The following is a 27,595-nucleotide window of genomic DNA, read 5'->3' on the forward strand; positions in this document are numbered from 1 at the left end:
CAAAAGGGAAATAACCATTCTAATTGCAAATATGTGGTGGGCTTGCAGCTTAGGAGCCCAAAGCTGTTTAGTTATTGCCTGTTCACTTGAAGACAATATGTTCACTATGCTGTGAGACAAAGGACAAGATAAAGATCTTGACACCAAGATCTGGGCAAATGAAGAAACTAAAGGTGTTTATTAAGAAGTATAAATCCCTGCTCAGAGTTGAAGTTAAAAGACTCTTTAATTTAACCAAGATTAAACAGGTTTCATGACTAAAACCATGAAATTGCAGAGTCAACTAAATTCTTAGATTGCTTGCTAAAGAGATCTCAAATTTAGTAAACAAATGCTGGTGATTAATTCTTAAGTCCTAAGTAATCCTTCACTGGTGACTCAGACAGTAAGAGTCTGCCTGCAATTTGGGAGACCTGGGTTTGATCCCTGGGTTGGGAAAATCCCCTGGAAAAGGAAATGGCATCCCACTCAAGTATTCTTGCCCGGGCAATCCCATGGACGGAGGAGCCTGGCAGACTACAGTCCATCGGGTGGCAAAGAGTCATACAGGACTGAGAGTTTATTTTAAGTAATCTTTAGTGACGTCCTGATAAGTGATAAAAGTGGCTATAAGAAGGTGGATCTTGATTCAAAGCATTTGCTGATTTCTCTAGTATAAATACTTCCATCATAGCCATTTGAAGCTGTCAATATATATCACTGTATTCTGAGTTGGCAAGAGATATACAAAATTGGCCTTCTTTGCACCAACAGGAAGTGCACTTCTACAGACACAACTTCACCAGAAAGTGACTGGTCCTTAATGCTCATTATCTATGAGGGATACTAGACTAGGGAGGTCCTTCCAGAGACTGGACAAGAAGCAGCCAGATTGTATATGTGCAAGGATTTTCTTTTACCCCCCAGGCAAGATGTGATATATACTGTTGAGTCAATGACCACTCTTAGTTGTTTCTTGTGCTATCCTCTTCTCTATATCCTGTCCTGTGCTTAGTCACTCAGTCATGTCCGACTCTTTGTGACACCATGGACTGTATCTCACCAGGCTACTCTGTCCATGGGATTCTCCAGGCAAGAATACTAGAGTGGGTTGTCATGCCCTCCTCCAGGGGATCTTCCTAACCCAGAGATCAAACCCAGGCCTCCCACATTGCAGGCAGATTATTTACCATCTGAGCAACCCTCTTCTCTATATGGATTCTAAATTGAAATTAGAATTGCTTTGTGAGTTAATTGAAAGTGTTTAGGTTTTACATATGTCCTCTGGTTCTCAGATCATGAGAAGTATACCCAGATCTATTTGAAAACATGCATTATCCAGATACCTTAAGTTTAGTCTTGGATGCAGTAACTGAACCAAACTCTCAGCTGTCCCCCTTTGGGAAGGCAGGAGGGCACAAAGAAGTGTGTGTCATTAAGTGCCAGGTGAAAGATGTTTGGAAATGTATATATATGGAGAAAGACAGGTATTGGAGCTGAGTTTTCAAAGTATAGACTCTACCTGATTTTCTCCATCTAACAGTCATTTTTTCTCTTTTGCTAACAGTGTTGTATTTGGATTTCTTTTGGGTGCCCATTTCACTTGCATTCTCATCAATGCAGTGAGGTACAATTTAATCTTTTGTTCTAGGGAGAAATATGTGACTCAGGACCTTCCAAATAGACCTCTGCTTTCCTCTGGAGAACAATTTGCTCTAAAATGAGAATGTGACTCTGAAGTGGTTCAGTAAGAATAAAACCTAGGACTTTTGCTGAGTTATTAGCAAGTTATTTTCCCTTTCCTTCTGGACTTGAATCTTGGAAGATGAAAGCCTGGAGATCTAGAAGCCACCATTCAACATCTTAAAATGATACCCCACAATGAATGGCATGGTTGAATAAAGTAAACTGACTTATTTTTAGCTACTAGATCAAGCCAAACCTGAGGAAATGTTTACATGGACCAGTAAGTTATTTAACTGGTTTGAACTGGGTTTTCTATCTCTTATTTCAAGAGTAAAACCATCTCAAGTACATACTTCTCTTAGTTTATTTTAAATTAAAGAGACATTTTTACACTAAATTATAGTTTTATCTTTTAATCCTTAGGCCTCCTTAGATTCCCCTAACCACAATCTACTTATTCAGTGGGATAACTAACATTTCAAAAAGAGTCAGATCACATTTAGGAAAGATAGAATACTTCTTACTTGATTCCCTATCTGCTACTTTTTCAAAAACTCCAGAAAATTAATGTGTAAAGCAAATCTTTGCTTATTTATGCTTATGGAATCTTGTTTCTCATCACACTCCACTCAATTTTACTGACCTTCAGACCTGTCAGATTTTTTTTGTCACTGCAGAAATCAAGATGTTAAATAGTTTATATAATTAAATAATTTAATGGTCTAGTAAAAGATCCCTTTTTGCCATGGCATAAAGAAATATTTTGGAATAAGTTTACCTTTTGGTGTTCTTCAAATCAAAATTGTACTGGAGACTCCCACTTTGCCAAATTATTGCCAACAATTGTAGTGACTTCTTTTAAAGGCTTAAGTTAAAATATGTCTTGAAAGAGCATGAAATTTTGATTATGACAAAGCTTTATAGAAGATAATTATCATTTGATACATGTAAGTTGCAATCCATATATAAATTGATATAGCTGTTTTTTATATATAATGATCTATAATATAATATAGATAATATATTATGTAATCTATAACATAATATTATTAGATATATGATTATATTAATCATATAATTATATAATATATATTTTACATATATTTTATATATTTATATACTTATATAAATATATAGAGATATTTATATTATAATACATAATAATATAATTATACTTATCTAATAATTTATACTTTATATAATATATTCTATAATACATTATAATTATTATATACATATAATTATATAATAATTATATTATTATTATTATTATATATTATATAAATATAATAATTACCTAACCCTAAACATTGGAGAAGAAAATGGCAACCCACCAAGTGTTCTTGCCTGGAGAATCCCAGGGACGGGGGAGGCTGGTGGGCTGCCATATATAGGGTCGCACAGAGTTGAACACAACTGAAGCGACTTAGCAGCAGCAGCAGCAGCAACCCTATATATAATATAACATATATATAAAATTACCTAACTTTAATTATATTATAATAATTATCTAAACCTAGCCCTAACAATTTTGTTTCTTTTATATAATTTACAATATAATATTATATTATATTATTATGTTATTATAATATTATATTATATTATATAACTATAATATTATAATATATTTCTAACTATAATATAATATGTTCTAATATAATATAATATACATTATATATATAATAATTACCTAACCCTATATATCACAATAAACTGTGGAAAATTCTGAAAGAGATGGGAATACCAGACCACCTGACCTGCCTCTTGAGAAATCTATATGCAGATCAGGAAGCAACAGTTAGAACTGGACATGGAAAAACAGACTGGTTCCAAATAGGAAAAGGAGTACGTCAAGGCTGTATATTGTCACCCTGCTTATTTAACTTATATGCAGAGTGCATCATGAGGAACGCTGGGCTGGAAGAAGCACAAGCTGGAATCAAGATTGCCAGGAGAAATATCAATAACTTCAGATATGCAGATGACACCATCCTTATGGCAGAAAGTGAAGAGGAACTAAAAAGCCTCTTGATGAAAGAGGAGAGTGAAAAAGTTGGCTTAAAGCTCAACATTCAGAAAACGAAGATCATGGCATCGGTCCCATCACTTCATGGGAAATAGATGGGGAAACAGTGGAAACAGTGTCAGACTTTATTTTTAGGGGGCTCCAAAGTCACTGCAGATGGTGACTGCAGCCGTGAAATTAAAAGACGCTTACTCCTTGGAAGGAAAGTTATGACCAACTTAGACAGCATATTGAAAAGCAGAGACATTACTTTGCCAACAAATGTCCGTCTAGTTAAGGCTGTCATTTTTCCAGTAGTCATATATGGATGTGAGAGTCGGGCTGTGAAGAAGGCTGAGACCCGAAGAATTGATGCTTTTGAACTGTGGTGTTGGAGAAGACTCTTGAGCGTCCCTTGGACTTCAAGGAGATCCAACCAGTCCATTCTGAAGGAGATCAGCCCGGGATTTCTTTGGAAGGAATGATGCTAAAGCTGAAACTCCAGTATTTTGGACACCTCATGCGAAGAGTTGACTCATTGGAAAAGACTCTGATGCTGGGAGGGATTGGGGGCAGGAGAAGAAGGGGACGACAGAGGATGAGATGGCTGGATGGCCTCACTGACTTGATGGAAGTGAGTCTGAGTAAACTCTGGGAGTTGGTGATGGACAGGGAAGCCTGGCATGCTGCTATTCATGGGGTCACAAAGAGTTGGACACGACTGAACAACTGAAATGAACTGAACTGAACCTTATATATAATATTATATATCTTTATTATTTTTATTTATTGTATTATTGTATTATTTTATATATTTATGTTTATTCATAGTATATAGATTTATAATATTATATATAATATAATATTAAATAGTACTATATTATATATTACACATATAATATATACTATATATAATTTAAAATTTTAATTCATAATTATATATAATATAATTATATTGTTTATAATTAATATATATATTATTCTATATATATTATATATTGGCATTTCTGTTTTAATATAAATTTAATTATTTTAATTGGAGGTTAATTACTTTATAATATTGTATTGGTTTAATAACAATATATAATATATTATATATAATAATATATAATTATATATTTATAACTGTCTAAGATATATACTATAATAAAGATTTTATACATATAATAAGATAATATAGTTGATCTTTCAATAATCAAAAATGTTACATTTTTATTTTCCTTTAACAGATGTTTCTTTACATCTTCCCATTCTCATATTCTTAAGGAAGAGACTTCATTTTAAGTAATGTAGTCCCTCTAATACATGAGGGTCAGATGAATTCCCAGGTTGTTTCTTGAACTATCAGAACTCACTTGGCAGTGTCAGAAAGACCTCTATTTGAACAGAAAGAGATTAGGTACCTAATCGGTATCTTAAGGAAAAAATGTAGGCATTGAGTGGGATACAGAAATTCAAGGAAAATGTGTTGTTGGTCTGCTATGCTTGGGCTGGACCAATTCCTCGCTCAGAGCTCAGAGGGCACTTCTGAGTGGTATTTTTAAGTAATTTTAATTACTTAAAATTAAGTAAAATGTTACATCTAGTCCTCTGGCTTCAAGTTCCTTCCCCTTGAGATAGACATTCATTTAACGTGTCCATTTTGTAAAATTTTCTATAGAAGGATATTATAATCACACTCAGTCATAATCACTGTCTCTTTCCATTCTGCATTGGAATTCGACATGTTAAGGATTTACCTAAGGGAAGCTGACTATGTTGGGTTTGGAGAACTCTATTTATGTAGTTTATAGGCACTTCCCTGGACACTATTATTCCTTGCTATCCCAGTGTGAGAATGACTTCAAGAAACCTTCCTTCATCCCACTGTGCAAATCCATCCAGCATCATGATACAGGAACATCAATTACAAATTTGTTAATGAGTGCTATCAGATCAGTCAGTGCCTAAGAGATCTTGAAATACCTTGAATCTGATGGCTCAAATAAAAAAAAAAACTTGATAGAGGATTTTCCAAATTTAGCAACAATATCAAAATTGCATATGGACTTGATCACCAGGAGTTATGAAGCTGAAACTTCTCTAAACTTTTAATAAGAATAAACAAATATAAGCTAACTATGCTAGAGAGAAGTCTGAATTATCTTTCTATTCTCTGGGTAAAAAAAAGCTATATTCTGAAGCTTTTGTCATATGAAGACACAATTAATGGGTATGCTGCTAAAAGTGTAGGGAAAAAAGTACTGTAGAAACGTATCAGTAAATCTATCAATTAAAATAATTTTGTTAATTTTCTGAATTTTGTGCTATTTCAGGCTTTTGAAATTTGTAACTTTCTACAATTTATTTATATTTCTTTTTTTGTAATTGGCAGTTACAGTTTTATTTTTATTTTTAAATTTTTATTATTTTTTAAATTTTTATTTTTACTTTATTCTGCTTAACAATACTGTATTGGTTTTGCCATACATTGACATGAATCAGCCACGGGTGTACATGAGTTCCCAGTCCTATTTCTAAATAATAATCACTTTATTGGGCTTTCCTGGTGGTTCAGTGGTAAAGAATCCACCTGTAATGTAGGAGACATGGGTTTGATCCCTGGATCTGGAAGAGTCCCTGGAGAAGGAAATGGCAACCCACTCCCATATTCTTGCCCGGGAAATCCCATGGACAGAGGAGCCTGGCAGGTTACAGTCCACAGGGTTGCAAAAGAATTGGACACGACTTAGTAGCTAAACAACAACAGCAGCAATCACTTTGTTGCCAAATTTTATATTCAAAACTTTATCTTCTTTTTCTTAAAGAAATGCCCCTCCTCAAATTGTATAAGCTTCAGCACACACCAAACCTGGATCCACACATGCCTTCAAAATAAATATCAATAAAATTCTAATTATTTGAATGCAAAGTAAAAAATTCTATAAACCAGGAGTTTACAAATATCTGGATGATTTCCTGAATTTTAAAAGCTTCTAATCAGAATCACTGTCTCCTCAGATAGTTGTAATCACTGAATAACAATTCAGAATTAGAATCCGATTTACACCCTCTGTCAGTTCTCCAGGCTATGAAATCTCATTTGTTTGAGGGTTCCATCCCACTAAAAATCAAAGAAAGTTTTAAATTACTCTGGTTATCATGGAAACTAATGTTCTGGTTCTTTGCCTCCTATCATATATTTCTTTTCATCTAAACACAGCAAGTTCTTCCTTTACATTTTTACTCAGTACCTTTTGACTAAGCATGAAACAGTCACTACCAATTTCTCACCAGTTCCTCAACATTCCTAAGCTGAAATTATTTTAGAGTAGTTATTCATGGGGTTTGCAAGTTGAATTGAAAAAGCACAGAAAATCAATTTCATTATAAGCTTTGAAGTAAAGGGATGTTGCATCAATAAGCTTGACTGGTTGGTAGGTGGTATTTACTTATTTTATTCTGGAATGCTATAGCACAGAAGCTTTTAAGCCACTGAAAAACACAGCTGGTGATTTTCTGAAACACATTCCTGTATATAATCAGAGAAGTCTCGCTTGACTGGGTGCTTGCACAGAAATCACTGAAAAGAATACATCTGTATTATTTCATGGCAGTGACTTCATTTATAACATTATGCATTTCCTTCTTATAGTGAATGTGTCAGTTAACAACTCTGTTCCATAGAGGATTGGATATTTTCCCTGGTGAGTATCAAGATAGTGAGACTAACAAACAGTTCTCAAAACCCTTAGGATAATTAGAATATCAAAGTTTGCAGTACTTAATGGGCCAGAAGCCTAAGGTTTAAAGTCACGCAAACACAAGCATTGTGAAGTAGAGAACAGCAATTGACACTCCAAAATTTTAACAGCGCCAAATGTTACTAACTTCTATGGGAAACCAGAGCTCTTCCCAAACCCCATTGACTCCAACTAGTGAAAAGAGTCAAGGGCAAGACAAGGTCCCAAGTACACAGAATTTAGGTCTTGATATCAGGAGAGGACAACTTGGTGGAAATTGCAAGTTCAGTTCAGTTCAGTTTCAGTTCAGTCACTCAGTCATGTCCGACTCTTTGTGACCCCATGAATCGCAGCACGCCAGGCCTCCCTGTCCATCACCAACTCCTGGAGTTCACTCAGACTCACGTCCATCGAGTCAGTGAGGCCATCCAGCCATCTCATCCTTGGTCGTCCTCTTCTCCTCCTGCCCCCAATCCCTCCCAGCATCAAAGTCTTCTCCAATGAGTCAACTCTTCGCATGAGGTGGCCAAAGTACTGGAGTTTCAGCTTTAGCATCATTCCTTCCAAAGAAATCCCCAGGTTGATCTCCTTTAGAATGGATTGGTTGGATCTCCTTGCAGTCCAAGGGACTCTCAAGAGTCTTCTCCAACAACACAGTTCAAAAGCATCAGTTCTTCATGGCTCAGCCTTCTTCACAGTCCAACTCTCACATCCATACATGACTACTGGAAAAACCATAGCCTTGACTAGACAGACCTTAGTTGGCAAAGTAATGTCTCTGCTTTTGAATATGCTATCTAGGTTGGTCATAACTTTTCTTCCAAGGAGTAAGCATTTTTTAATTTCATGGCTGCAGATGCTGGGAGCCAGCATGAGGAATCCCACCTGTGACAAGGTCATGCAGCAGAGATCTGATGTGCAAGGTTGAGTCAGATCTCAAGTTTTCCCCCTGGTATTTCCTGAGCATGTACCCCCAAAAAATAAGAATATGCCTGCCTTATTGTATTGTACTTTTCCACTCTCCTGACACACTCTGGAAAAAGTCATCTCAAGGCTTTAGTCTTCTGCATTTGAAAGGGTGTTTCAATCCAAAAACCCCTCTGATGGCTTTCTAGCCTGCCTGCAGGACTCGTACAGCTGCACATGTGATTGTTTGAGGCCTCCTGACCACAGGAGGCACAGGAAGCTTAAAACATCCTAGGAATGTAGGGGCTTACAAGGAGTCAAAATCATTAGAATAGGACTGATTAAAGGTTTCATTTGTTGAGCCAATATTTGCTGCCAAATTTTCATATCCTTTATTTTTAGATATAGTTGGTATACAGAAAAACAAGTAGTAGACCTGGTATTAGCAACATTAGATCTTTGAGTTAAGTACCTTCTTTGTTATAACCCACTGCACCTTTGTTCTGTAGAGATGTAACTTCAGTGCTTTAAGGAGATGCAGATTAAAGAAAAACACTTCAGGGGAAACGAGATTAACATTCATTAAGAAAGAGAGCCAAAAAGTGTTAGCAAGCCTCTTGGCCAGAAGATAATGTAAATCACCTGAGACCTTTTGTATACAAAAAGATATACAGAAAGGGTCAGGGCTGCTGCCCCTGCCTGACTCTGTATCTTCCATTATGTAAAATTTAGGGTATATAAACACCTTTGAACAATAAAGTTGGAGGGGGTTTTTGCACAAACCTGGCCTCCCCGTGTCGATTCTTTCTCTTGCTCCCTCCCTCTCCTTTTCAGGCTGATCCCTTGGAATGTGGAGGCTCACCGAGTCTACGCACTTCCCCGGGCTTCTGAGACCCACGCGAGAGGGAGCCCAAGGTGGGGCACCCTCTGATATTCAAGCAGGCGCCTGTGGCCCAACATAGCTGATGCAAGTTCCTTGTCTGGAACTTTATTGGTTTTCCAGGTAAACCAAGTTAATCAGCTTCTTTTCTCCACTAAATTTTCCTACTACACTATTTCTTCCTAATCTAATCTTATATTAATAAAATTTTTTCCCTCTCCAAGCCATCCCCGCTTTGAATTCCCTGGATCCACTGGGGCTGGACCCCGGCAGCTGCAATCACCATCTGCAGTGATTTTGGAACCCAAAAATATAAAGTCTGACACTGTTTCCACTGTTTCTCCATCTATTTCCCATGGAGTGATGGGACCGGATGCCATGATCTTCGTTTTCTGAATGCTGAGCTTTAAGCCAACTTTTTCACTCTCCTCTTTCACTTTCATCAAGAGGCTTTTTAGTTCTTCTTCACTTTCTGCCATAAGGATGGTGTCATCTGCTTATCTGAGGTTATTAATATTTCTCCCAACAATCTTGATTCCAGCTTGTGCTTCTTCCAGCCCAGCGTTCCTCATGATGCACTCTGCATAGAAGTTAAATAAGCAGGGTGACACTATACAGCCTTGACGTACACCTTTTCCTATTTGGAACCAGTCTGTGGTTAATGTCCTGTTCTAACTGTTGCTTCCTGGCCTGCATTCAGATTTCTCAAGAGACAGGTTAGGTAGTCTGGTATTCCCATCTCTTTCAGAATTTTCCACAGTTTATTGTGATCCACACAGTGAAAGGCATTGGCATAGTCAATAAAGCAGAAATAGATGTTTCTCTGGAACTCTCTAGCTTTTTCCATGATCCACAAGATGTTGGCAATTTGATCTCTGGTTCCTCTGCCTTTTCTAAAACCAGCTTGAACATCAGGAAGTTCATGGATCACGTATTGCTGAAGCCTGGCTTGGAGAATTTTCAACATTACTTTACTAGCATGTGAGATGAGTGCAATTGTTCAGTAGTTTGAGCATTCTTTGGCATTGCCTTTCTGTGGGATTGAAATGGAAACTGACCTTTTCCAGTCCTGTGGCCACTGCTCAGTTTTCAAAATTTGCTGGCATATTGAGTGCAGCACTTTCACAGCATCATCTTTCAGGATTTGAAACAGCTCCACTGGAATTCCATCACCTCCACTAGCTTTGTTTGTAGTGATGCTTTCTAAGGCCCACTTGACTTCACATTCCAGGATGTCTGGCTCTAGATGAGTGATCACACCATTGTGATTATCCGGGTCATGAAGATCCTTTTTGTACAGTTCTTCTGTGTATTCTTGCCATCTCTTCGTAATATCTTCTGCTTCTGTTAGGTCCATACCATTTCTGTCCTTTATGGAGCCCATCTTTGCATGAAATGTTTCGTTGGCATCTCTAATTTTCTTGAAGAGATCTCTAGTCTTTCCCATTCTGTTGTTTTCCTCTATTTCTTTGCATTGATTGCTGAAGAAGGCTTTCTTATCTCTTCTTGCTATTCTTTGGAACTCTGCATTCAGATGCTTATATCTTTCCTTTTCTCCTTGGCTTTTCTCTTCTCTTCTTTTCACAACTATTTGTAAGGCCTCCCCAGACAGCCATTTTGCTTTTTTGCATTTCTTTTCCATGGAGGCAGTGGCGGGCTGGCGCACTAAGCGTGGCCGAGAGCTACCCCACGTCCGAGGTCTGGGGTGGCGGCCTAGAGTGCCAGGCTGCGACGGCGCAAGAACAGCCAAGAGGAGCTACCCCGTGTTGGAGGTCAGGGGCGATGGCCGGGAGGAGATACCCCGCCTCTGAGGCTGGGGGCAGCAGCCGGGAGGAGCCACCCCAAATCCGAGGTCAGGGGCGACAGCCGAGAGGAGCCACCCCGCGTCTGAGGCCAGGGGCAGCACCCAAGAGGAGCCACCCCATGTCCGAGGCCAGGGGTGGCGCCTGAGGCCAAGGGCAGCAGCAGGAAGGAGCAACCCCATGCCCAAGGCTAGGGGCGGCAGCCGGGAAGGGCAACCTCCAAGGAGTGGTGGCTGTGTGGGCGTATGAGGGCCTAGAGGAGCCATCCCACGTTTAAGGTCAGGAAGGGCAGTGGGAGGAGATACCCCTCATCCAAGGTAAGGAGCAGTGGCTGTGCTTTGCTGGAGCAGCCGTGATGAGATACTCCACGCCCAAGGTAAGAGAAATTCAAGTAAGATGGTAGGTGTTGCAAGAGGGCATCAGAGGGCAGACACACTGAAACCATAATCACAGAAAACTAGCCAATCTAATCACACTAGGACTACAGCCTTCTCTAACTCAATGAAACTAAGCTATGCCCGTGGGGCAACCCAAGACGGGTGGGTCATGGTGGAGAGGTCTGACAGATTGTGGTCCACTGGAGAAGAGAATGACAAACCACTTCAGTATTCTTGCCTTGAGAACCCCATGAACAGTATGAAAAGGCAAAATGATAGGAAATTGCAAAGATTAGTAAATAGAATTCAAGTGAGACCACCATCCACCCTTTCTATGCCACTGAGCTGGCTTTCCTCATTCTCTTCCCTTCACTATGATTATACATCAAGGTAGAGACTTAGTTTATTTCCTGCATGGGAGTCCCTCACCACCCCAGTTTAAACAGTGTAGTCCTTTACTGGTGCTGGGATATCCAAAATCAAACAGAGGGCTGTTAACCAGCAGAGTCCTTACTGAGGATGCTCTAACTTTGGAAGGTCTGTGACAGCAGGGTGGGGCCAAGAAGAGGAGACAGGCAAGCTCCTGTCCAGTCCTTAAAGACAAGACTCTTGTTTTCTCTGCCAAACATCACAAGGAAAATTTCAGGTGGTGAGGGTCAGTTGTTTAAGTCAATCAACGAAGACGTGGGAGCAAGCCCCCAACATGCCTATGGCATTCAGTTCAGTTCACTCACTCAGTCGTGTCTGGCCCTTTGGGCCCCATAGACTGCATGACGCCAGGCTTCCACGTCCGTCACCAACTCCAAGAGCCTACTCAAACTCATATCCATCAAGTTGGAGATACCATCCAACCATCTCATCCTCTGTCATCCCATTCTCCTTTTGCCTTTAATCTTTCCCAGCATCAGGGTCTTTTCCAATGAGTCAGTTCTTTGCATTAGATGGCCAAACATGGAGTCCATGGAGTTTCAGATTCAGTATCAGTCCTTCCAATATCGAATAGGTCTTCCCTGATAGCTCAGTTGGTAAAGAATCTACCTGCAATGCAGGAGACCCAGGTTCAATTCCTGGGTCAGGAAGATCCACTGGAGAAGGGATAGGCTACCCACTCCAGTATTCTTGGGCTTCCCTTGTGGCTCAGCTGGTAAAGGATCTGCCTGCACTGTGGAACACCTGAGTTCGATCCCTGGGTTAGGAAGATCCTCTGGAGAAGGAAAATGTCACCCACTCCAGTATTCTGGCCTGGAGAATTCCACAGACTGTATAGTCCATGGGATTGCAAAGAGTCAGACACGACTGAGCGAGTTTTGCTTCACTTCCAGTGAATACTCAGGACTGATTTCCCTTAGAATTGACTGGTTTGATCTCCTTGCTGTCTAAGGGACTCTCAAAAGTCTTCTCCAACACCACAGTTCAAAAGCATCAGTTCTTCAGTGCTCAGCTTTCTTTGTGGTCCAACTCCCACATCCATACATGACTACTGGAAAAACCATAGCTTTGACTATATGGACCTTTGTCAGTAAAGTGATGTCTCTGCTTTTTAATATGCTGTCTAGGTTTGCCATAGCTTTTCTTCCAAAGAGCAAGCATCTTTTAATTTCATGGCTGCAGTCACTGTCCGCAGTGATTTTGGAGCCCAAGAAAATAAAGTCTGTCACTGTTCCCATTATTTCCCCATCTACTTGCCATGAAGTGATGTGACCTGATGCCATGATCTTAGTTTTTCAAATGCTGACTTTTAAGCCTGTTTTTGCACTCTCCTCTTTCAATTTCATCAAGAGGATCTTTAGTTCCTCTTGGCTTTTTACCATAAGGGTAGTGTCATCTGCATATCTGAGGTTATTGATATTTCTCCCTGCAATCGTGATTCCAGCTTGTGCTTCATCCAGTCCAGCATTTCACATGATGAACTCTGCATGTAAGTTAAATAAACAAGGTGACAATATACAGCCTTGACCTACTCCTCTCTCAGTTTGGAAACAGTCTGTTGTTCCATGTCCAGTTCTAACTGTTGCTTCTTGACCTGCATACAGGTTTCTCAGGAGGAAGGTAAGGTGGTCTGGTATTCACATCTTTTTAAGAATTTTCCACAGTTTGTTCTGATCCACACAGTCAAAAGCTTTAGCATAGTCAGTGAAGCAAAAGTAGATTTTTTCTGGCATTCTCTTGCTTTTTCTATGATCCAACAGATGTTGGCAATTTGATCTCTGGTTCCTCTGCTTTTTCTAAATGCCTGTGGTGTAGTCTGAAGGAATTCTCATGGATCTAACACTCAACTACTACACCACAATGGGTGGTCACACAGGAGTTTTGACCAAACCCAGACATCAGACTTGCATAATGCAGTGACTATGAGCACTGGGCAGGTAACATGACTAGCCAGGCAAGCCAGACCTAAGGAAAGTAAGGCATGAGTGGCAATACATGATCAGTGCTACCCATCTTCACTTCACCTGTCAAGGGGACAGGAGGAAGTGGTAGAGTGTGTGAACTAGAGACCCTGCCCTGTCAGAAGTCAGCAGCTGCCCCTCTACTCCAGGGGATTGTTGCCAGCCATGCTGATTTTTCAAGGGAAATTGGAAATATGGATTTTCATGTGAAATCTCCTGATTTTTTGCATATGTGCCTGCTAAATGGCTTCAGTCATATCTGACTCTTTGTGACCCTATGGACTGTAGCCCACCAGGCTCCTCTGTCCATGGGATTCTCCAGGCAAGAATACTGGAGTGGGTTGCCATGACCTCCTCCAAGGGATCTTCCCAACCCAGGGACTGAACCTCCATCTCTTAAGTCTCCCACATTGGCAGGTGTGTTCTTTATGACTAGTGCCACTTTAAAAAAAAAAAAACTGGTTGCTATCATGCAGGTCAAGCAAAAAAATAGCTGCAAACAGGATGTGTTTTATGGACGGTCAATCTGTAGTCTCTACCAAGTGTTTACCATGTATTATGGGATCTTCATGTCCTGTGACTCGTGTGTGGCAGTAAGTTGCTGTTTCAGGTATGAGATGACCTAGGGTTTCTACTCTTTATAGGAGATGATGGGACTAATACTATAACTTAATAACAATACTATAGATTCTAAAAACAAAATGGAGGGATATGAGTTCCAAGTAATATTATATTACATTGAATTGGGATTGGAATTGGAGAAGAAGGTGATAATTTTGCTTTCATTTTCATTTCAAAAGGTGGGTAGAAAGAGAAAAACCAATAGGGAGCTACAAAATGCTTAAGTTGTAATGCCCAATGTGGATGGGATTTTGAGGATAAATTTTTATGTAGGACAAATACTCCAATTTTTAGAATATGGAATGTTACTGCCCAGAGAAAAAATTATATTAGATTTGGGAGTAAGAGTAGGAAGCTCTGTCTACAGAAAATATGAAAGTGTACCACCAGTATATGAGCTGTTGTAACATTATTCAACTCAGGGGAAAACCCAAAAAATTTTAGTACCTTTATTTCATTTTACAAATATAATAAAAATAAGTGCCTTTATTAGGGAAAATACATCGATTAATTTAAAGAAAATAAGCCACAGTCTTTCTGAAGATAATTTTAAAATATCTCACAGGAAGCTCAAGAGAATGTGTGACATGAATTAAAAAGACTAGATTTCTGGAAGAAAAATATCATTCATGGTTGATTGCAATGTCTAAAATAATGCAATGGCAAAGGTGCTATCAAAGAAAAATAGAGAATTTCTTTAAACATACAAAGCCTGCTCGAGGGGAAGGTCAGGTGAAAATAAAATTAGGTGTGTAAAAAATATCCAAGCTACAATGTTATGTGGCAACCTGGATGGTAGGGGAATTTGGGGGAAAATGGATACATGCATATGTTGGGATGAGTCCCTTTGCTGTTCATCTAAAACTGTCACAACACTGTTCATTAGTTGTATACACCCCAATACAAAATAAAAAGTTTTTTTAATTCCAAGCTAACCTTAAATTAATATCTCAATGGTGTATAGAGATACACACACACACACACACACACACACACACACACCCCTCACAAGAGTACCAGTGATAATAATTTAAAGAAGTATTTAACTTAACTCCAATAATAACTCCAATTTAACTCCAACAATTCACATATGAATGCCCAGTTCACGTATGAAGAAAGCAAAACCAAAGAGGTTGACTAGTTAGTCAACTAACAAAGTCAATCAACCTGAAGTTGGAAAAGCCAAATTCTAAGTTAAGGGACTGCCTTGACAGCTCCCTCTTTTGGAAGAAAAAGAAAATTAAACTGTGATCAAGGACTTAAATACCAAAAGACATACTGTAGATTTTCAAGCAGTACATATTTTATTAAATTGTTTTTGTTGTTGTTATTCAGTCACTCAGTCATGTCCGACTATTTGCGACCCCATGGACTGCAGCATGCCAGGCTTCCCTGTCCTTCACCATCTCCAAGAGGTTGCTGAGACTCATGCTCATTGAGTCAGTGATGCCATCCAACCATCTCATCCTCTGTCATCCCCTTCTCCTCTTGCCTTCAATCTTTCCCAGCATTGGGGTCTTTTCTATTGTTGGGTCTTTGTACCAGGTGGCCAAAGTATTGGAGCTTCAACTTCAGATGGCACAGGAAACAACAAAATCTGTGAAAATGGGGTTTCAGGAACTGATAGAAATTATTCCTAATGGCTCTATACCTAGTAATAGAAATAGTTTTATACATAAAAAATATATATGGACTAACTCCATAATGCCATTCTAGAAGAAGCAACTAAAAAGATCAAGTAATTTCTGGAAAAATAAACAGAAAGCTAGTGACTTGCTTGCTTCTGAAAGAACCTGAGTGACTAGAAGATAGAGAAGGTCAGAGACTTTTAAAAAAATTAATTTTCATTGGATATAGTTGATTTACAATGCTGTGTTAGTATCTGCTGTACAGCAAAGTTATACACATGTTCACTGTTTTTAAATTCTTTTCCCATTTAGGTCATTACAGAGTATTAAGTAAAGCATCCTGTGCTATACAGTGAGTTTGTATTAGTCACATATTTTATATACAGTAGTGTGTATATATCAATCCCAATGTTATATCTTTAGAGTCCACTAGCAAGTGATTTGAAACCCAGCACCTATGTTTCCATGATTTTTCTTTTCAAGATTAAACAAAACCAAACCAGCACTCTTGTTATGCTTACTTACCAAGGTACTGTTAGAAAGTAGGATATGTCTATGGCTTTACTCTATATTAGATGCATTATGACACACTGATACTAATATTTACCTATTGTGGCTTTTTAGTCAGCTGTCAGTAGACTTGAGGCTGTTTGGCTATATGGGAGTGAGGTAAAGCTTTAAAAACTGGTGAGTAATACCTTTTAAAAAGGACTATTACATGGTCTCAGGCTGTCTAGCTTTGTGGGAAACCTGGTACAATGACACATATTAATAAAAGGGTTCTAATTAGACAGTCAAGGAAGATGGCTTTTCTGCAAAAGTGTTGTCTGAGCTGAGATCTCAAAATAGACAAATTGAAAAAGGAAGATGGAATCAAAACAAGAAACAGCATGTGCAGAAAACTAGAGGCAAAATGCTTATCAATGGCTGAAAGATACCAGTGTGGCCGGAAGGAAATCTGAGGGTGGTAAACATGAGAGAGGACTAAACTGTGTCTTGTTCTTCATGTATCCCCAGTGTCTAGCTTCAGTTCAGTTCAGTTCAGTCGCTCAGTCGTGTCCAACTCTTTGCAACCCCATGAATCGCAGCACGCCACGCCTCCCTGTCCATCACCAACTCCCAGAGTTCACTCAGACTCACGTCCATTGAGTCGGTGATGCCATCCAGCCATCTCGTCCTCTGTCATCCCCTTCTCCTCTGCCCCCAATCCCTCCCAGCATCAGAGTCTTTTCCAATGAGTCAACTCTTCACATGAGGTGGCCAAAGTACAGGAGTTTCAGCTTCAGCATAGAGTTCAGTTAATAGGAGCTGTATAGCCATAAGAAGGATAGGAATTAAATGACTAGTCTTCTGACAAGATGAATAAATAGCCCAAGTTTTTACCTCTTCCTCTAAGTCAGTCCTGCAGATATTACACACACAAATAAAAGGGAAGTTAGGGATCTGAGAAACTAAGAATGAAAAATTCCCCTGGATGAACAGATCATGATCAGGCCCTACTGTTGAGGGACAAGAACTGGAAGCCCAGTGCTGAAAAGGTAGAGCACCATGGGAGCAGGGGTAGCGTAGGCTGGCAAGGATCCTCCTGTTGGGGCAGGACATTGTAACAGTTAGCTCCTGGAGTTCTCCTCCAGGGAATTACAACTGAGGGGAAGAAGGAGAGGGAGTTCTGCCGTCTGCCACTCTGGTGAGGTCCAGATTCCAACTCACAGGCTCTGGGCCTTGAGGACATTGTTACCTTCCTCAACTCACTGGAATAACACACTAGAGCCCATGCCTGGCTTCTCCCTTCACCACTGCCTGATACAAACTCCCCGTCCTCTGCTGAGAGCTCACAGGGCAAAAATAAGTCAGTCATCTGGGACTACAGCATTGCTATAAAAGACAACAGGCTAGACCCCTATTCTAAATGACAGAAAATAAAAACAAGGCCATAGATTAGGACAGTTTGAATGTTCAAAAGGGGACTTTCATAAATCGTAGCAATGTTCTCTTAAGTCAGTCTCTCAAGGCGATAGAAATAAAAGCAAAAATAAACAAATGGGGCTGAATCAGACCTATAAGTTTCTGCACTGCAAGAGAACCACAAGCAAAATGAAAAGACAACAAACAGAATGGGAGAGAACACAACTGCAAGCAAGGCAACGGACAAGGGCCTAATCTCCAAGACATACAGACAGTTCCCATAATCCGCCATTCAAAAAATCAACAGCCTAACCAAAAAATGAGCAGAAGACCTCAACAGACACCTCTCCAAAGGAGACAGACAGATGGTCAACAGGCACGCAAAGATACTCAGCATTGTCAGCCATTAGGGAAAAGCAGATCCAAACTACAATGAGGCAGCACCTCACACTGGTCAGAATGGCCACCACTGCAGTCTGCAAACAACAAATGCTGGAGAGGGTGTGGAAAAAAGGGAACCCCCACACCTCTAGTGGGAAAGCAAATAGGCACAGCCATCAGGTAAACAGCAAGGAGGTACCTCAAAAACCAGAGTTGCATATGATCCAGCAATTCCACTCCTGGAAACATATCTGAAGAAAACTAAGTCAAAAAGACACATGCACCCCAAAGCTCATAGCAGCATCATCCTCAGTAGCCAAGACATGAAAGCAATCCAAGAGTCCACTGACAGATGAATGGACAAAGATGTGGAAACACACACACACACACACACACACACACACACAGGATGCTACTCAGCCATAAAAAATGCCATTTGCAGCAACATGAATGAACCAGAGGCTGTCATGCTAAGCAAATCAAGCAGAGGCTGAAAGACAAATACTATATATCACTTATATGTGGAATTCAAAATATGATACAAATGAACTCATCCATGAAACAGAAACAGACTCACAGATAGAAAACAGACCCATGGCTCAGTTCACTTCAGTTCAGTTGCCCAGTCATGTCCGACTCTTTGCGACCCCATGAATCACAGCACACCAGGCCTTCCCGTCCATCACCATCTCCCGGAGTTCACTCAGACTCACATCCATCAAGTCAGTGATGCCATCCAGCCATCTCATCCTCTGTCGTCCCTTTCTCCTCCTGCCCCCAAATTCTCCCAGCATCAGAGTCTTTTCCAATGAGTCAACTCTCCGCATGAGGTGGCCAAAGTACTGGAGTTTCAGCTTCAGCATCATTTCTTCCTAAGAAATCCCAGGGCTGATCTTCAGAATGGACTGGTTGGATCTCCTTGCAGTCCAAGGGACTCTCAAGAGTCTTCTCCAACAACACAGTTCAAAAGCATCAATTCTTCAGCGCTCAGTTTTCTTCACAGTCCAACCCTCACATCCATACATGACCACTGGAAAAACCATAGCCTTGACTAGACAGACCTTTGTTGGCAAAGTAATGTCTCTGCTTTTGAACATGCTATCTAGGTTGGTCATAACTTTTCTTCCAAGGAGTAAACGTCTTTTAATTTCATGGCTGCAGTCACCATCTGCAGTGATTTTGGAGCCAAAAATATAAAGTCTGACACTGTTTCCACTGTTTCCCCATCTATTTCCCATCAAGTGATGGGACCAGATGTCATGATCTTCGTTTTCTGAATGTTGGGCTTTAAGCCAAATTTTTCACTCTCTACTTTCACTTTCATCAAGAGGCTTTGTATTTCCTCTTCACTTTCTGCCATAAGGATGGTGTCATCTGCATATCTGAGGTTATTGATATTCCTCCCGGCAATCTTGATTCCAGCTTGTGCTTCTTCCAGTCCAGCATTTCTCATGATGTACTCTGCATGTAAGTTAAATAAGCAGGGTGACAATATACAGCCTTGATGTACTCCTTTCTTATTTGGAACCAGTCTGTTGTTCCATGACCTAACTGTTCCATGTTCTAACTGTTGCTTCCTGACCTGCATAGAGGTTTCTCAAGAGGCAGGTCAGGTGGTCTGGTATTCACATCTCTTTCAGAATTTTCCACAGTTTATTGTGATCCACACAGTCAAAGGCTTTGGTGCTCATAGCTATCAGAGGGGAAATGGGTAGCAGAGGGACAGATTAGGAGTTCAGGACTAGCAAACACAAACCACCATATACAGACAGATGAATAGCAAGGCTCCACTGCATAGCACAGGGAACCAGACTTGGCTCCTGCAATAAACCATAATGGAAAACATGAAAGCAAACACATGGAATATTCATAGAATATGGGGGGAAATGAACTGAGGAGCCTGGTTAGCATACATATGTTTATTTCATTGTTTTATCAGCAACTGGCAGGGCCTAGAAGCACTAACACCTCAGCATCTAGAACATATCTAGTACCCAGATGCTGGTTTCTTAATACTATTCTCCAGTAAAGAAATCACGACTTCTTGGATAAATGGCTAACTTTGGGACAGAAAAGATATAAGATGAACCTGGAGCATCTTATGGAGCCAGAAAGTGAGAAGTGCTTAAAACAACAACTTCACAATGATGGGGCATATCAAAGGAACACAAGAGCCAACTGTGAGATCTCCTAGTGGCCAAAGAGGCAACACTTTAAGTAAAATTAAGTATTACTGGATTATTTCCCAAAGCATAAAATGAACAGCTATAAGTCTATAGTAAAACAAATAAATTTTTTAAATGAGGGAAGAGACTAATTTTTTTCTATAGAATTTCAATTAACTGATGTAAACAGTCCACCCTCAAGAATACCACAACTCCACTCTTCTTACATGTGGGCTGCACACAGTGATTTCATTCCAAAGTGTACAGTTTTGTGGAGATGGGGTAACTTTACCCTGTGGGAAAAAAAACTGCAAATAAGACCTCAGCCAGGTGACCAAGGTTAACCTCAACAATAATAAGTAATGTTGATAGTATGTACTTTTAATATGGGATGAGAATGGCACTTTACCTCTTTGGTCTTCCTTGAAAAATCCCTTGATATTTTAACATTCCCCAAATCCTAATTATGAGAAAAACCCAATCCTAAATGAGATGCTTTCTACAAAGTTTGGGACTTGGGACTCAAGCTTGGGACTTCCCTGGGGGCCTAGTAGTTGAGCATCTGCCTGCCAATGTGGGGTCACGGGTCTGATCCATGGTCTGGGAAGCCTCTACATGCCGCGGAGGAACTGAGGTCCAAGTGACACCGCTGAGCCAGTGCTCTAGAGCCCATGAGCCACAACCCCTGAGCCCCAGGAGCTGCAGCGACTGAAGCCCATGTGTCTACAGCCCATGCTTTGCAACAAGGGAAACCACTGCAATAAGAAGCCTGTGCATTGCAAGGAAGAGGAGCCCGCCCATCCCCCTAGTCACAACTGAAGTGTGTGCACAGCAGTGAAGACTCACCAAATCCAAAAACAAATAAGTAAATCTAAAAAAAGAAGAAGAAGAAGAAAAAAAAAACTGAACCTTGTCAGAAACAAAGAAACTCTAAGATGTTATAGCCAAGAGACGCCTAAGGAGATATGATGACTAAATGTAATATCCTCAGTGGGATCCAGGTTGCTTTCTTTTGTGTGAATTCCTAGGCACTGAGCCACCTTTTTGTGTCCCTGTGGGGCTTGCAGAATTTATTCCTCTGGGGCTTTGTTTTCTTAATTAAAATTTGAGATATAATCCAAAATTTCAGTGCAAAAGTTCGTTGACATTAATTTCTTTCAGCCATTATCTATCTCGTGTCACAAAAGCTGTCAGACCTCTGAGGTCTCAGTGGAGGAAGGTTTTCTCACTCAGGTAAAGAAATCTGATAACCATACACAGCCTGCCCACCTGCCTCTAACTCCTCTCTTCAAGAGGACCAAGGACTCCCTACTTCCCAGTCATCTTGGGGCTGCATCTACTGGAGTTCACAGCTGGCCCCTCTGCACACGACCAGAGCTTGACAGAGACCCTGTAGCCCATGCAGAAACCACAGGCTTTCGAAAGGAGAAGACTTACTCTTCATTATTACCCTTTAGGCTTTTCCATGGAGAAGGAAATGGCAGCCCACTCCAGTATTCTTGCCTGGAGAATCCCATGGACAGAGAAGCCTGCTGGGCTACAGTCAGTGGGGTCTCAAAGAGTCGGGCACAACTGAGCAACTTCACTCACTCACTCTCTCGGGCTTTTCCAAATAATTTTGTCATGTATATATTTTCAAAAATACATTTCTAAAAAAAAATTAAATGACCAAGGCTTGAAGAGTATGTTTGGGTATCTAGTTTGATACTATAAAATGCTGACTTCTCAGACAAATTATCCCTGTTGTTGTTACTGAATTTGACAGACCTTGGCTTCAAAGCAATATGGCATTTGTGGTTTTTAAGATCGATTTTTTTGATTATTATATTAACCTTAGACTTCACACAACCTCATTACTAATTATCTTAATAATTTTAACTTCTAGGCAACTTCAGTCTGTTGGTATTAAAGTCTAATTAGCCTTTTAGAATCGGATCCCAATTTTATATATTTCTTTGCATGTCTCCTTAGGCTTCAATAATGAATTTTGTGGTAGATTGAATAAGGGTGTCCCAAAAGATGTCCATGTCCTAATCCTCAGAAGAATTTTTGTATGTTACCTTATTCGGCAAAAGGAACTTTGCATGTGATTAAGTTAAGAATATTAAGATAAAAGATGGATTATCTGGCAGACCCAGTATAATCACAAAGGTCCTAGTATAAGGAAGACAGGATGTGAGGACCAAAGAATAAGTAAGAGTGATGATTTCCTAAAGGAAATCGGTCCTAAATATTCACTGGAAGGACTGATGCTGAAGCTGAAACTCCAATACTTTGGCCACCTGATGTAAAAACTGACTCATTGGAAAAGACCCTGATGCTGGGAGAAAGATTGAAGGCAGGAGGAGAAGGGGATGACAGAGGATGAGATGGTTGGATGGCATCACAGACTTGATGGACATTAGTTTGAATAGGGAGCTGGTGATGGACAGGGAAGCCTGGCATGCTGCAGTCAATGGGGTCACAAAGAGTGGGACATGACTGAGCAACTGAGCTGAACTGAACTGAACTGAAGAGTAGTGTAGCCCCAAGCCAAGGAATACAAACAGTCTTGAGAAGCTGAAAAGGCAAGGGACAGATTTTTCTGACATCTTGACTTCTTACACGTAGCTCTAGGAGACTCATTTCAGACTTCTGACCACCAGAAATATAAGATAATAAGTCTATGTTATTTTAAGTCCCTAAGTTTGCGGTGACTTGTCACAGTAGCAATAGGAAACTAGTACAAATGCTTTGTTTCCAGTTCTTTTAAAATTGTAAATCAGTGAACAGGTATATGAATAATTGTAAAATCTAAAGATATACCACATAATAGAGATTTTAGTATAAGCAAGCAGTTTATTCACAAAATTCAAGGGTATTATATCAGGAAGAAACAATCAACAAAATTAATTACATTAACAACACATTTGTAAGCAATGAATGTTTATCTTAGAAGTAAAAGCTCATAATTACAATTAAATTTGATTAAACAGATATTTACTGACATAAGCTAGGTGCCGACTTATTATCCCATGGACTGCAGCATGCCAGGCTTCCCTGTTCATCACCAGCTCCCTACTCAAACTCATGTCCATCGAGTCCCAGGTGAGTTAATCCAGGTTTATGGAGCTGAGCAGAGACCAAGAGCAGAATATCAGCCATGAGGCCATGACGGATGAGGGAGTGTTTCCAGAGGCAGAGCACAGAGGGTGACCAGCATGCAGCAGAGTGCACAGTGGAGGGGACCTGTGGGCAAGGAGAGGGCCCATGCCCACCCCTGTGGAAAAGGTAGAGTCATTAGGATTTTCCCAGATACCAAGGATAGGCACAGTGATTTGCCCCATTCAATTCATGGCTTTATCCTTTAGCTGTAACTCAGTAATCTGCAGAAGGCAAGCAGGGTTTTCCCATTCAGAACTATAGTATAAGAATAATTGATCTCCATAATGGGCATAAAATCAGTACAAAAATAAGCATATGAGTAATCAGAACATGGTTTCATAAAAGAATGAAAGAATCCTAACATCTTAATTAATTGTTTGTGTCCCTTTGTTCCCTCCTTCCCGTGACTATTATTTGTTCTTGAGTTCAATAGATAGACTGTGAAACATTTATATGAACCTATTGGACACATCTTAATTTTTTTAACTTTCTTTACCAACAGTTTTTGTAAAAATAAGCCATAAATGTTTCAAACATTGTATTCAGTTTAAAGCAATTTACTAGTAATTTCTCAGACATGTCTTCTCTTAGAAATAAAAACAGCAAGAAAGGAGTGTTGTTAGGTAGAATTATAATTCATTTGGTAAAACAATAAACATTTGCAAAGTGCAAGATGAGTTAAATTTCATACAGACTGACTAATCATTTCTATTTCACTGTTTTGACTTAAACAAATATACCTAACTTTTAAAACAAAATTGAAAAAATTACTAGCCTTAAAATCAGGTTAGATGTGCTATGATTAAATGGGGTAAGTCTTTACTTCAAGAGATAATTCAGAGAAATACTTACATACACCAAAAGGTGGTTAAATCTTAACATGTACTTACTGAGCTCAAACTCTATTATCTTCATTTTGCAATTCTCTACAGTTAGTTAACCACATGGCTCACAATATATTAAAGAATGCTGCCCAAAAGTAAGAATTAAATAAGCTTATGATATGATCAGTAAATCAAATTGATTCTAATAATTGAAGATAATAGAAGAAAAACTATTTTGACAAAGAGATGATGAATCAAGAACTCTAAGTACATAATACTTTCTATGTTATCATTTATAGGTTTTTGTACCCTACCAGTAAGGCTGAGGTCGCAGCTTGACCTTGGCTGTAGTTACAAATTACTCAAGCCTTTGCTCCTCCTGACTTGTCATTGAAACAGAGAAATGTTTGTGAGTTGGACTGCTGAGAGGTGTCTTGCTAGAGCCTTCTTCTGCCCTATGAGTTGATCTCCCTGGCACAGTGGTGGATCCAGGCATGAGGGCACAGCCTAAGCCTTGCTGTTTATGCCATCTTATCCCAGGAGAAGAACAAGTGACTCAAGACGAACCTATTGAAACTCCACCATGATCTGAAATTTCCTTCCACAATGATGATGAAACTGAGAGGAAATGGTTTTCAGCTTCTGCTCCCTCTGCCGCCCTGAAACTGCCCTGGCCAAGAGCGCCGATAGCTTCAGATCGCCAGAGCTAAGTGTCACTTTCCTCTTCTCTTCCTTAGCTTCCCAGAAGCATTCAAAGCAACTGAACGGCTAGTCTCCCAGTTGATAATTTTGCCCTCTTGGCAAAGGACACCACACTCTACATTTCCCCTACTACACTGGACATTTGCTCCGAGACACCTTGGCTGCTCTAAATTTGAGTACTCTAGGATTATTTCCCTGAAACTTTTTTTTCCTTCTATCTATGCTCTTACTCCAGAGACTCTTAAATGCAATAGATAAACACCATATACTTGATAATGGGACCCATATCTTTGTCTCCAAGACTACCCTCTCATTTTTACCTATTTGATGTCTCTCTCAAATGTCTTAGAAATCTCAGACTGACCACGATAAAACATACTTTGTGATTCTCATACTGTATACATTCCCCAGCCTAAACTCCCCACTCAGATAATCTAATCTAATCAAGCTGTGATACCGATCATAGTCACAGGTCCTGCCCATAATCAAGTATAGTAGATTATACAGGGGGTGTACACTGACAGACAGGAATCTTGGGGATCATCTTAGAATTCTACCTAATTCTATTTGAAGTTAAGTATCTCAGTTTTTATCCAGAAAGCATCCATAATGCCACTTGAATAATTCTTTTTTCAGTAGGTTTCAGGTTCCACATTTATCATATATTAATTTATAATGTGCATCTCAGTATCTATATGGCTCTATTTCTAGAATTTTATTGATTTGTATGATGACTTTGTAATATTTTAATATCTAGTTTCAGTTCAGTCATTCAGTCATGTCTGATTCTTTGAGACCCCATGGACTGCAGCACACCAGGCTTCCCTGTCCATCACCAACTCCTGGAATTTACCCAAATTCATGTCCATTGAGTCAGTGATGCCATCCAACCATCTCATCCTTTGTTGTCCCCTTCTCCACCCACCTTCAAACTTTCCGAGCATCAGGGTCTTTTCCAGTGAGTCAGTTCTTCACATAATGTGGCCAAAGTATTGCAGCTTCAGCTTCAGTATCAACCCTTCCAATGAATATTCAGGACTGATTTCCTCTAAGATGGACTGGTTGGATCTCCTTGCAGTCCAAGGGACTCTCAAGAGTCTTCTCCAACACCACAGTTTGAAAGCATCAGTTCTTCTGTGCTCAACTTTCTTTATAGTCCAACTCTCACATCCATTCACGACTACTGGAAAACCAGATAAGGTTAGTTCTGTCTATTCTTTTTTAAAAAGAATTTTAATATTTTATTCTTGATTTTTAATTTTCTATGTAAAATTTAGGAACAGCTTGTCTAGAAAAAAATTAATTTATTGTATTTTTATTAGGACCACATTAAATTAGCAAATCAATTTCGAGGAATCCGATTTGAATGCTAATCAAGCATACAATATGTCTTTTCACTAATTCAAGTGCTTTCTATATGTCTTTTCTTTGTATTTAAAAGTTTTATTCATAGAGACCTTGCAAACTTATGAAAAAAAATGGGTTTGGGGTTTTAATTTTTTCCACTCTTGGCATAGTTCCAATAGTTCCAATTGGAGTTATCTTTTTTTTAAGGTTATATGAAAGTCCTGTAAAATTGTCTGGACCTGGTAATGTTTTTAAAAGATCATGCTTTGACAACTGCTATATCTTTTTGAAAATTGGTCTGTTTATATATTCATCCTTTTTTTATGGTAATTTATTCATTCTATCCAGGTTTTTCAATTTGTTTCCATGGAGCTAAGCAGAGTAATCTCAGAATTCTTGAATGTCCTCCCTTCTGTCATTACTTTCCTACTGTCATATTTCAATCTATATACTTATACTTTCCTTGTATTTTTCCTTCAGTTGACTCATTTATGTACTCTGTTATTTTCCAGAAATACTGAGGTTTGCATTTATTTATCACTTCAATTTTCTGTTTTTTTAATTCTTCTTTTATCTCTACTAATATATCCCTCTGTGTTTCTTAAATTTATCTTGTGTTTCCTTTTCTAACTTTTTAAGTTGATAGCTTAATTCATTTATTTTTATTCCTTTTTTAAAGTAATATGAGTATTTAAGGCTATGTCTTTTTTGAGCACGTACATACGGTTTTCATTATCTTTATCTTTGCATTTTAGAAATTCTTCAATTTCAATGAGTAGCTGTTATTTGACCCATGACTCAGATTGTTAAGAATTATTTATATTATCAGAAGCAAGAACTATTTTTTTTTGTTTCTAGTTTTAATTTATGGTGATCAAATATATTGATTGATGAACACGCTACTGTCTAATTGTAAACAATATTCATGACAGCTTTATAGGCATTTGAAAACAGGATGTCTTTTTTTTTTTCAAGGACAGACTTCAAAATGGATAAATTGGATTTTTTAAATAATGTTGTTTAGGTCTTTTAAGATCTTAGGATCCTATAGTAATGTATTTTTGGACATTTCTTTTTGTAATTTCTATCATTTATGCCTTATGAATGTTACTGCTAACTTGATTAGTGCAT

This window comes from Ovis canadensis, chromosome 10 (assembly GCF_042477335.2).
Source record: "Ovis canadensis isolate MfBH-ARS-UI-01 breed Bighorn chromosome 10, ARS-UI_OviCan_v2, whole genome shotgun sequence".
In the NCBI taxonomy this organism is placed as follows: Eukaryota; Metazoa; Chordata; class Mammalia; order Artiodactyla; family Bovidae; genus Ovis; species Ovis canadensis.